At 44.7% G+C, this 10,489-nt stretch overlaps 1 protein-coding gene across 1 annotated transcript in view; it reads right to left on the reverse strand.

Moving 5' to 3' along the window:
• Positions 1 to 8,781, reverse strand: part of FRS3 (fibroblast growth factor receptor substrate 3) — a 55,427-nt gene extending 46,646 nt beyond the window's left edge. Inside the window, exons 1-2 of the mRNA XM_082247620.1 lie at positions 8,722 to 8,781; positions 8,292 to 8,420 (exon numbers count right to left, since the gene is read on the reverse strand). The gene's annotated coding sequence lies outside the window, so the exon portion shown is untranslated. The remainder of the gene's footprint in view (positions 1 to 8,291; positions 8,421 to 8,721) is intronic.
• Positions 8,782 to 10,489: the final 1,708 nt, after the last annotated feature.

The raw sequence follows: 10,489 nt of genomic DNA on the forward strand, positions 1-10,489 counted from the left end.
GTGGGACTGAGCCTCAACTGGGAGTGAAGCATTTGGCTTGCAGTTGAGATGCCGTCCCAGGGCTCGAGAAATCCCAGGCACCAGATCGCCATGGCGATTAGAAAATACGCCCTGGCACCTTGGCATTTGTCAGCCCCAGTGGCGTAGCATGGGGGGGGGCAGGCAGGCACAACAGGAGTCACTGAAAAGGTGTCGTGGAACAGACTCCAGCCATGTCATCACCGGGCGGCCAGGAGGCATTTGGTACTGTGCCTCATGGGTGTCTGAGGCAGGGGGATGGGGAGGGGTGTCCCTGTGAGGGTGTGTTAAAGGAGGAGAGGGGCAGGACTGTGAAGAGCGGATTAGGGGAGATGCGGGGCTGTAGGAAAGAAGGAAGGGCAGAGCGAAGCCCTGGCAGGAAGTGTCCCCTGTGCGGCTCTCAGTGACAACATGGCAGTATAGACTCAAGCCTCCCGCTCCAGGCTCCCCGAAGCTCCCCCTACAGAATCACTGGGTGGGGGTCCAGGCTGAGCTGTCCGGGGAGACTCTCAGCCTCACATCAGAGCAGGAACCAGCTGAGCTGAACCAGCTCAGCAATGGCCCTGTGCCAGACGCCCCCTCGCAGGGGACCCCCTGGGCCCTTAGGGTTCCCCCTGGACAGGTTCCAACTGTGTCTCCAAGTCAGGTCTGGGCAGCACGGGAGCCTGTTATTGCCACCTACCAGTGACCATCTGTGCCGCCTATCAGTGCAGCCTCATCAGGGCCCATCAGTGTTGTCCCGTCAGGGCCCATCAATGAAGAAGAAAAATTACTTATTTATTTCCAAAATTTTATAACAGAAGTGAAGAAAAAAAATTTTTTTTTTCAAAATTCTCGGTCTTTTTTCAAGTAGCAAAAAAAAACTGTGGTGATTAAATACAACCAAAACATCAAGGTCAAATTACCATTTGTTTTAATATCATTTGATTTAATGTACAAAGGTATTTTAAAAGTATACAGCATCAAATGTAATTCTTAAGAAGCTAATCATAAGTGAAGTCATTATCAGGGTATATTCAATAAGAGGGGTAATCCAAAAGTCTGTAGAGCTATTAAATGCTTACAGAGACAGCCAAAATTGGGCTTATACGAGTATTTGAATATTCAGTCCTAACAAACTATAACTGTGCAAGTTTACTTATGAAAGATTTTTATTTGAATCCTTAGTCAGCCTGACTTATTGTAACTTTTGATATTGTCCAAAATACCAACTGATTCCCATATACTTTCAGAAACCTTAAACATGTCTCAGACTCATTGAATTTTAAGGTATGCCATGTTCTACTTAAAGCTGAACTCCAACCTTGCCTTAGTCCTACACATTTGTACAAGCTACTCTCCTGTATAAAAATTGCATAGTGATTTCACTGCACACTGAGGTTCCCATGCATTAAAAGCTGCAGGAAGTCAAACAGAGCCCACCTTACTTTATAGCTATAGGACATCATCTATTGCTTTTCCTCTCCAGCTCTACTGTCCTTGGCTTGCGTCTTTCATTCATTTGATTTTAGTTCTTTTAACGATAGAGACTGAGCATGACATGTGGGAGTTACCTAGAACAATCTGCTTGCAAATGCAATCCGCCTAGAAATGCCCACACCTCCAGACCGACATCCACTAATCAATACAATTTGATATTTGCATAACTCCTCCCCAGTGCCAGCATACTGCTTGTATCAGGGCTGGAGCTTTTTAAAGGAGTTCTAAAACAGGGCGGTGGGGATGTTTTGGAGAAGCTATGTACAGCACCCTGCATGTCCCTCCCACCAGCCATGATCCGCTTACATTGCATGGAGAAGCAGAGTCCCACTGATGACATGACTGGGTCTAAAGTAGGGTACATAATGCAATAGAAATATTGTATTTAAACATATTATTAGCATTTCAAAATAGGGGAGGGAGAAACCAAGGAAGGCTACATCTATAAGCAGGGTAAACCCCAGTTTTAGCCCCACTACTATTCTTGAGGCATCACAACTGGTATGAAATGTTATATGGCCACCTCTGGAAAAAAACTTGTAACCTGTCCTTCCTGCTGACAGCAGCCAATAACAACTGTTCCATCTTGTAACCTGGAGAAAAATTGGCAATGTATTATTCTCCACTCAACCACACAAAATACTCATAAGTAAATCAAGAACAACTAGAACTGTCAGGGTCAAAAATAGCATTCAGGTGGATCTGAACAGATGCCATCTATTTATGTCCATTTTTAGGGCCAGTATGGCCTGCATGGAACGCAGTGCTGGAAACTAGGGATGCACCGAAATGAACATTTTGGGCCGAAACCGAAAATGCAGGATGCCCTTGGCCGAAAACCAAAACCGAAACCGAAAAGGACTTTTTCCCCCAAATAATTTTAAATTAGATAGAACAGGGGCATACACCAAAAACAGGCAGCGACGTACACCTGTCGCTGCCACCCTGTCACAGTATATGTACTGTGACGGGTTGGCAAGAGGTTAATTTAATTACCAATGGTATTTGTAATATGCAGCATGAGGGGGTTAATGTATTGTCACTGCTGCATTAGTGACCAACCAGTGGCAGTCAATTAACCCCTCTGTGCTGCATTAGTGCAACCAGTATCAGTGTTAATTAACACTGGTTGCACTGATACTGGTTGCACTAATGCAGCACAAAGGGGTTAATTAACTGCCACTGCTTGGTCACTAATGCAGCAGTGACAATACATTAACCCCCTCATGCTGCATATTACTAATACCAATGGTAAGCTGCCTCAGCTCCCACCCCCCCCCCCCTGCCTCAGCGTCCCTCTCCTACTCACTCAGCTCCTCCGATGTCCATTATTCAAAAGTCCCGCCTCTGGCCGGCTGCCCGCCTCCCTGTGATGTCACTACTATTACGATCTGTCCATGAATGAACTGACACACCGGGCGGGAGGGCGGGCGAGCGGCCACTAATAGATATAACTATGTGAGCCTTCACTTCCCTGTCAGCGGCACGATGTCCATGAATGAACTGACACTCCGGGCAGGAGGGCGGGGGGAGCGGCCGCTAATAACTATAACTATGTGAGAGCTTCACTTCCCTATCAGGCGGATATCTCCTCTGACAGGGAAGTGAAGGCTCACATAGTTATAGTTATTAGCGGCCGCTCCCCCCGCCCTCCCGCCCGGAGTGTCAGTTCATTCATGGACATCGTGCCGCTGACAGGGAAGTGAAGTGAAGGCTTGCATAGTTACAGCTATTAGCGGCCGCTCCCCCCGCCCTGTCTGTTAGTTCATTAATGCAGAGATCGCAGTAGTAGGGACCTCATTGAGAGGCGGGCTGCCGGCCAGAGGCACGTCTTTTCAAACCAGCGCTGCGCCCTCCTCCTTCCTCACGGTGGCCATTACTTTCGGCATTTTTAACCCATTTTCGGCCGAAATGGGATAGGCCCATTTTCGGCCGAAAATTTTCAGTGGCCGAAATTTCGATGCATCCCTACTGGAAACCTGCGTTCCTTAAACATTTCCTAACCACACTTCACTTGCAATCTGCAGCAGGTCTCAGTTAAAGCGGAACTCCACCTAGAAGGGGAAGCTCCGCTCGTTTGCTTTCTCCCCCTCTCCGCTACCACATCTGGTGTCTTTCAGGCGGGGAGCAGGTACCTGTTTTCTGACAAGTACCCGTCCCCACTTCCGGGAGACCTGTGCAGTAGGGAATGGGCTGTGAAGCTGCAAGACTTCACTGTTGGTTTCCCTTACAAAGAATGGTGGCGGCAGCACCCGAGAACCGACTGAAAAATGGTCTGGGGTGCCAACATCTTGGAATCCCTGGACAGGTAAATGTCCTGATATTAAAAGTCAGCAGCTACAGTATTTGTGGTGGGGGCTGGAGCTCTGCTTTAAATTCTAGTGACACTGCAAACAGAGGTCGGATTTTATAAATTACCGTAGTGCATGCAAATCAATAGTCTGAAAGCACACTGCACCTGGAGAACTGATCAGCACCCTTGTAGTCCATTAACACTACCAGCAGCTCTGAAATGAACAGCCTGTACATAGGTATAGGCAGACAGCTAAAGAAATGTCTGCAGGAGCCTGACATTGCATCCACGATCTACTGATCACAGGTGCAATGATATACAGGTTCCTGAAGGGGAAAAAAATAAACTTATTTACTTAAAAAAAAAAAAAAAAAAAAAAAACAGAATTTTTGTAAAATCTTACCTGTAAAATTCCTTTCTCTGAGTCTTCCGACAGTCGCCGGCGCCTCCAAGTCATCACTATTGGGTATTGACTTCCGCTCCGCAGGAGTAGCTCCTGCGGAGCGGAAGTCAATACCCAATAGTGATGACTTAGAGGCGGCGACTGTCGGAGGACGTAAGAGAAATGTGCATTTAAAATTTATTAAACAAAAAAAATTAAAAAGGGAACTTAGCATTTAAAGGATAACTCTACTTCCGTGGGGGAAAAAAAATTATTATATATATATATATATATATATATATATATATATATATATATATATATATATATATATATATATATATAAAAAATTACCTTTCCATTTTAATAAGAGCTGTAATTTTCTGTGAAATGCAATGCAATATAGCAGCCTGGAGGTGTTCTGTACACAGAGGATATAGAACACCCCACAGAAATGTCATTTCCTGCTTGTGTGATTGACTTACTGATTTTCTCAGAAGTCTGCGCTAAGATACAAGCCAGATTTTAGGCATCCCCTACAACAAAAATTTAATTTTTAGTGAGATGCTCCAAAAGGGAAACAGACCCTGCAGCTTTCCTCATTAAAGCCCTGCAGGTGCAGCAGCTGATTGATCATGAAAAAATATCACTCCCATACCAATTCACTTTGCACATGGACACAGACAAACAAACAGCTATTAATCAGAATAACAAAAAGGTAGGAATCTGCAACAGCGTTTGTTAAAAATCCTTGCAATTTACAAATATCACCAAGAGGGGAATGTTTTCTTTTTCTCAAAAGTGGAGTTACTTTTTAACCTACCTGCATGTTTGGATGCTATTCCGAACACATGTGAGCAGGCCTGGCAGGAAGCTGTCAAAGTACTGAGCCAATCATCTGCAGCTAGGGCATTCCCTGCCCCCCATATACAAGGGGCATATTTACATACAACTGTGCGATGGGAAATGCCTTGACCGCTTATAATCGGCACAGTACAGTGACAGCTACCTCACTGGGATCGAACAAAATGGAGCTCATTCCTGCTAACCAATAAGCCACTGTACTTAAAGTGAATCTTCACTGCATCTGAGCATCACAAACCAAAAAACACGTTTTTCATTTTTAAGCCTCATGCACACTGAATGTCATTAAAAAAAATAAATAAAAAAAAGCCAGTAGAGTTAGCTGTAGCTGTAGAATGAGTTTTGCAGCATTTTTTGCGCAAAACTATACTGCCACAAAAACGTATAGCTCAAAAACACTGATCAACGCTGTGCTTTTTAGGCTTTTATGAGAGTTAGAGCATTTTTACAGCTGAAAAACTCCTCTTCAAACCATTTCAGGAGTTTTTTTTCTAGCCAGAAAACAACCCTGCCAAAAAACGCTGATAAAAGCCTATGTGTGCATGAACACGTAGGATAACATGCTGGGGAGTTTACAAGCTGTGAAAGAAAAAAAAACCCCGGAGGCCAAAAACAGCAGCTGTAAAAATGTCTAGTGTGCATGAGACCTTAATGTTCAAAGCAAACTCGCTCATCCATCTATGTCTCCATGCTTTATTTTGTTGAAAAATTACTTTGAAAAACAACCCACCAGCCGTGGCCACCCAAGGGCAAATGATTCATTTGCTTCCTGGAATCCATCTGCCCTTATCTCAAGCATGCATGCAGGAGACTGTGCTTAGCGGAGAAAACCCCTCCTCCTTTCCTCCCCTCCTGAAGACTCCCGGGATGTATGACATCATTTGCCTAGGCAAGAAACCAGGAAGTAACTGAAGAAATGTAAAAAAAAAAAAAAAAAAAAATGTAAAACAAGTAAATGTATTATATTTTCTTATTTACTAATGCTAGCAGCATGAGAATTAAAAATAACCAATGTTGATTGGGGGAATAAAGTTCCACTTTAAAGGGGTTGTAAAGTCAGAAGGTTTTTTATCTTAATGCATTCTATAAATTAAGATAAAAAAAAAAACCTTCTGTGTGTAGCAGCCCCCCTCCCCTTATTCTTACCTGAGCCCCATCTAGATTCATTGATGTCCACGACTGTCTCAGTCGTCCAGGACTCTCCTTCTCATTGGCTAAGACACAGCAGCGGTGGCTCCCACTGCTGTCAGAGTAAGTTAGCCAATGAGAGAGGGAGCGGGGCCGAACTGCAGCTCCGGGTCTGAATGAATACATGGGGCTGTGACTCGGCTCGGGGGGGCGCTCATAGCAAGCTGCTTGCTGTGGGGGCACTCAATGGGAGAGGCCAGGAGCACAGAAGAGGGACCTGAGAAGAAGAGGATCCAGGCTGCTCTGTGCAAAACCACTGCACAGAGGAGGAAAGTATAATATGTTATTTTTAATGGAAAAAAAAAAATCAGACTTTACAATCACTTTAACCACTTTACCGCTGCTAACTGAGCTGCTACTGCGGCAAAGTGGCTCGATAACGTCTGACGACATAGACCTACGTCGCCAGAAATTCCCCTCTCGGCGGCACACGCGCGCCGCCGGAGGCTCGCTCCCGCTGTATTCAGTCACAGCGGGAGTCGGGCCAGGGGAGGAGCAGCGGCGATCGCCGCTGCTCTTCCCCGATCGTCGGGAAATCGAGTGTGGAGATCCGCCCGCTTGTGTAAACAAAGCGGGCGGATCTCCTAAGTGACAGGCAGGGTCAGATTGCAGAATTCAGAATAGCTGAACCTGCGATCTGTCCCTGTGTCACTCAGTCACCTCCCCCCACACACGTTAGTAAGCACCAGGCACACATTAACCCCTTGATCACCAATAAAAATTAACCCCTTCCCTGCCAGTGTCATTTTTACAGTAACAATGCATATGTATAGCACTGATTACTGTAGTAATGTCACTGGTACCCCCAAAAGTGTCAAAAATGTCAGTCAAGGGTCCCATCTGTCCGCCCCAATGTCGCAGTCCAGCAAAAAAAAATTACTAGTTAAAAAATAAAAAAAACACCAAAAATGACAGAAATCTTTCCCTTAGTTAGTAAACGCAATAACTTTTGCGCAAACCAATAAAAATACGCTTAAAACAAATTGGCCTAAAATGATAAAAAAAAATTGGATTTTTTCATTTTTTGGGGGGGGGAATTTTATATTAAAAAAAATGTGAAAAATAGTTATTTTTTCAAAATGGTCGCTTTTTTTTATAGCGCAAAAAGTAAAAATCGCACAGGTGATCAGATACCACCAAAAGAAAGCTCTGTTTGTGGGAAAAAAAGGACGTAAATTTCGTTTGGGTACGGCGTTGCATGACCGCGCAATTGTCAGTTAAAGTCGCACAGTGCCGAATTGCAAAAAGTGGCCTAGACGTAAGACAGCAAAATCCTCCGGTGGTAAAGTGGTTAAAGCTGGGAACACAACAGTGAACTCGGCTATGTCAAAACTATGGCCCTCCAGCTGTTCAGGAACTACAATTCCCTTCAGGCCTAGTTATGTCTGTGAATGTCAGAGATTTACAACGCCTCATGGGAATTGTAGTTCCTGAACAGCTGGTGGGCCAAAGTTTGGACACCCCTGAGTGAGCTGAATGGAAAAAAAAAACTCACAGATTCCTGCATGCACACAAGTGATGTGGATGAAGGGATTTCCCCCCCCCCCCCCACTGCACTATTGCACTGTGACAGCAGGGACTCCTCCTGTCAGAATACACTGATCAGGAATGCAGCGGCTGATTTTCCAGCAGGACTGTTTGACAGAAGCTAGTCTACCGATCTCTTATTGAACAGAGAGGGTTACATAGATAAAAATTCAGCTGATTCCTGCAAAAGCAGCCAATTTTTTATCTGTGCGTACCCCAGCTTTAAGGGCTATACACACTATAAGATTTTCTGAAGACTTTTTCCTTCAGATTTACCTTTTCTATGTAGTGCAGGGGCTTGCCTGTTTGCATACAAATTGAAAGTGTTTAGGTCTGACCTCATATTATATGGTTTTGGTAAATCTAAAGGAAAAAGTCTTCAGAAAATCTTATAATGTGTATGACCCATTAGATGTAACCAAGATGGGCCAATGCAAGTTTAAAAATGATCATTCCTAGAGTTCCCCTTTAAATGGCCTGCACTAATGTAGAAAACCACACTGCATACCACCCCGGCTGCTATTGAAAAGTGAAGTTTACCGTGATGTGGCCATGGGTGAGGAATCTTCTTTGCGTGTTCAGGGACTACAGATCCCGGCTACGAGTATCATCTCTCTTTGCTTGATGACCTGGATCCAGCGAGGCCAAACAGGGCTACATGGTAAACATCTGCCCGTAAATAGGAAAAAGAAAACACTGATCACTCATCAATAACACTTAATGCATTCCTAAACTACAAGCCTCCATTGCCATGTATATCCTGGGTTGCATGTGCTTGTGTATCACTGGATTTCTTTTCAGCATCTCACTGCTGACATGGCCAGGACAATGATGCAGATGGGATGTATAGGAAAGGCCAGCAGCTGTGTATGGAGGAGGCTCAGTGTGTATCATAGAGGAAGATGGCATATATCTGTATAGGATGCTGCGTGCATGCATTGGTACATGATGAAAGCACAAAGCTGCTCACCCACTATACACGCATCCATACATGTCTGCTCCTGTCATCACCACCTTCACCGGCCACCCCGGTCACATTCACATCGCAGCCCCCGGCCAGCGCAGGCCTCCCCGTCGAGGTCAGAGGTCACAGACGGAGGATCAACGACAAAAGGCTCGGGATAGAGCGGCTCCACCTGGAGGACCAGCCGGCAGAGGCTGCAGTGATGTCAGTTTCCCCGGTGCTCACACCTCCGCTCTGACGTCAGGAAGATTCTTTATGCTAATTCATGCATGGCTCGATGTATGGGCGCAGGTCATTGTATATACAATTACACGACGGCCCAATAAAACACGTAGCCATTGGTTACAGAAGGACACCGAGTGCTGGAAGAAAGGGCCACAGGAGATGGATTTAGGGGGAGAGATTCGCCACATCTTACGGCCTTCCTGGTTGTCTCTTTCCCCTGAGAAGGTGGCTGCCACACATGTGTGGGAATGATCTGGGGCTTCATGTTATTTGGCTTCGTTTTGCTGCAGCTTCATCCTACTGTGGATTTTATTAGTCTTTGCTGATGCAGGGAATTCCCTGACAACTGGGTTGCCAAGGGGATGCAAAGTATACAGTGGATTCATGCTTTAAAAGTGCAAAAAAAAAAAGGGAAAATCTATTTTAACCACTTAAGCCCCGGAAGATTTTACCCCCTTCCTGACCAGGGGGTATTTTGCGATTCGGCACTGCGTGACTTTAACGGACAATTGCGCAGACGTGCGATGCTGTACCTAAAATTTGACGTCCTTTTTTCCCCCACAAACAGAGCTTTCTTTTGGTGGTATTTGATCACCTGTGCGATTTTTTGATCATGCGCTATAAACAAAAAAAGAGCATCAATTTTGCAAAAATAACAACATTTTTCACATTTTTTATATGAAATTGCCCAAAAATAAAATGTAAAAATCAAAATTTTTTTAACATTTTAGGCCAATTTGTTTTATGCTACATATTTTTGGTAAAAAAAAAAAAAATCGCAAAAAGCGTATTTTGATTGGTTTGCGCAAAAGTTATTGCGTTTACCAACTACGGGAAAGATTTGTCATTTTTGTTGTTTTTTTTTTTTTACGCGTAATGGCGGCGATCTGCGATTTTTTTTTTTTTTTTTTTTTTTTTTTTTTTTTTTTGTGGGACTGCGACATTGCGGCAGGCAGATCGGACCCTTGACTGACATTTTTTACACTTTTGGGGTTACCAGGGACATTACTACAGTAATCAGTGCTATACATATGCACTGTTACTGTAAAATGACACTGGCAGTGAAGGGGTTAACTTTATTTGAGAGGGAGGGGCTATGTGTGTCCCTAGGGGCGTGATTCTAACTGTGATTGGCTGTGGCTTGAAGTGTAGGAACAGTGATCAACGGTCCTACATAGTAGAATCGTATGATCACTATTCCTACACAGGGGAGAATGACAGGCGGTTTGTTTACATCAGCCACCTGCCTTTCTCCCGCTCTCACGATCGGGTCCGCCGGGCACACGCGCGGGGGGGGTCCGTGACCGAGCGGGAGCGCGCCACCGGCGGCGCGTGCTCGCTCCCCAGAGCCTCACAGGCTAGTGACGTACCCATACGTCACTTTGTCTGTGAGGGGCTGACGACCGCAGTAAATGTACTTGCGGCGGTCGGCAAGTGGTTAATATCAGGGAAAACAAATGGCTTACAAAAAAAAAAAAATTGTATTTTGTTTATATAACAATTATTACACCCGCATAATATTTGAGACACCACCAGATATTTTAGCAAA

The sequence above is a fragment of the Pelophylax lessonae genome (genome assembly GCF_965119305.1).
Source record: "Pelophylax lessonae genome assembly, chromosome: 2".
NCBI classification, from domain to species: domain Eukaryota; kingdom Metazoa; phylum Chordata; class Amphibia; order Anura; family Ranidae; genus Pelophylax; species Pelophylax lessonae.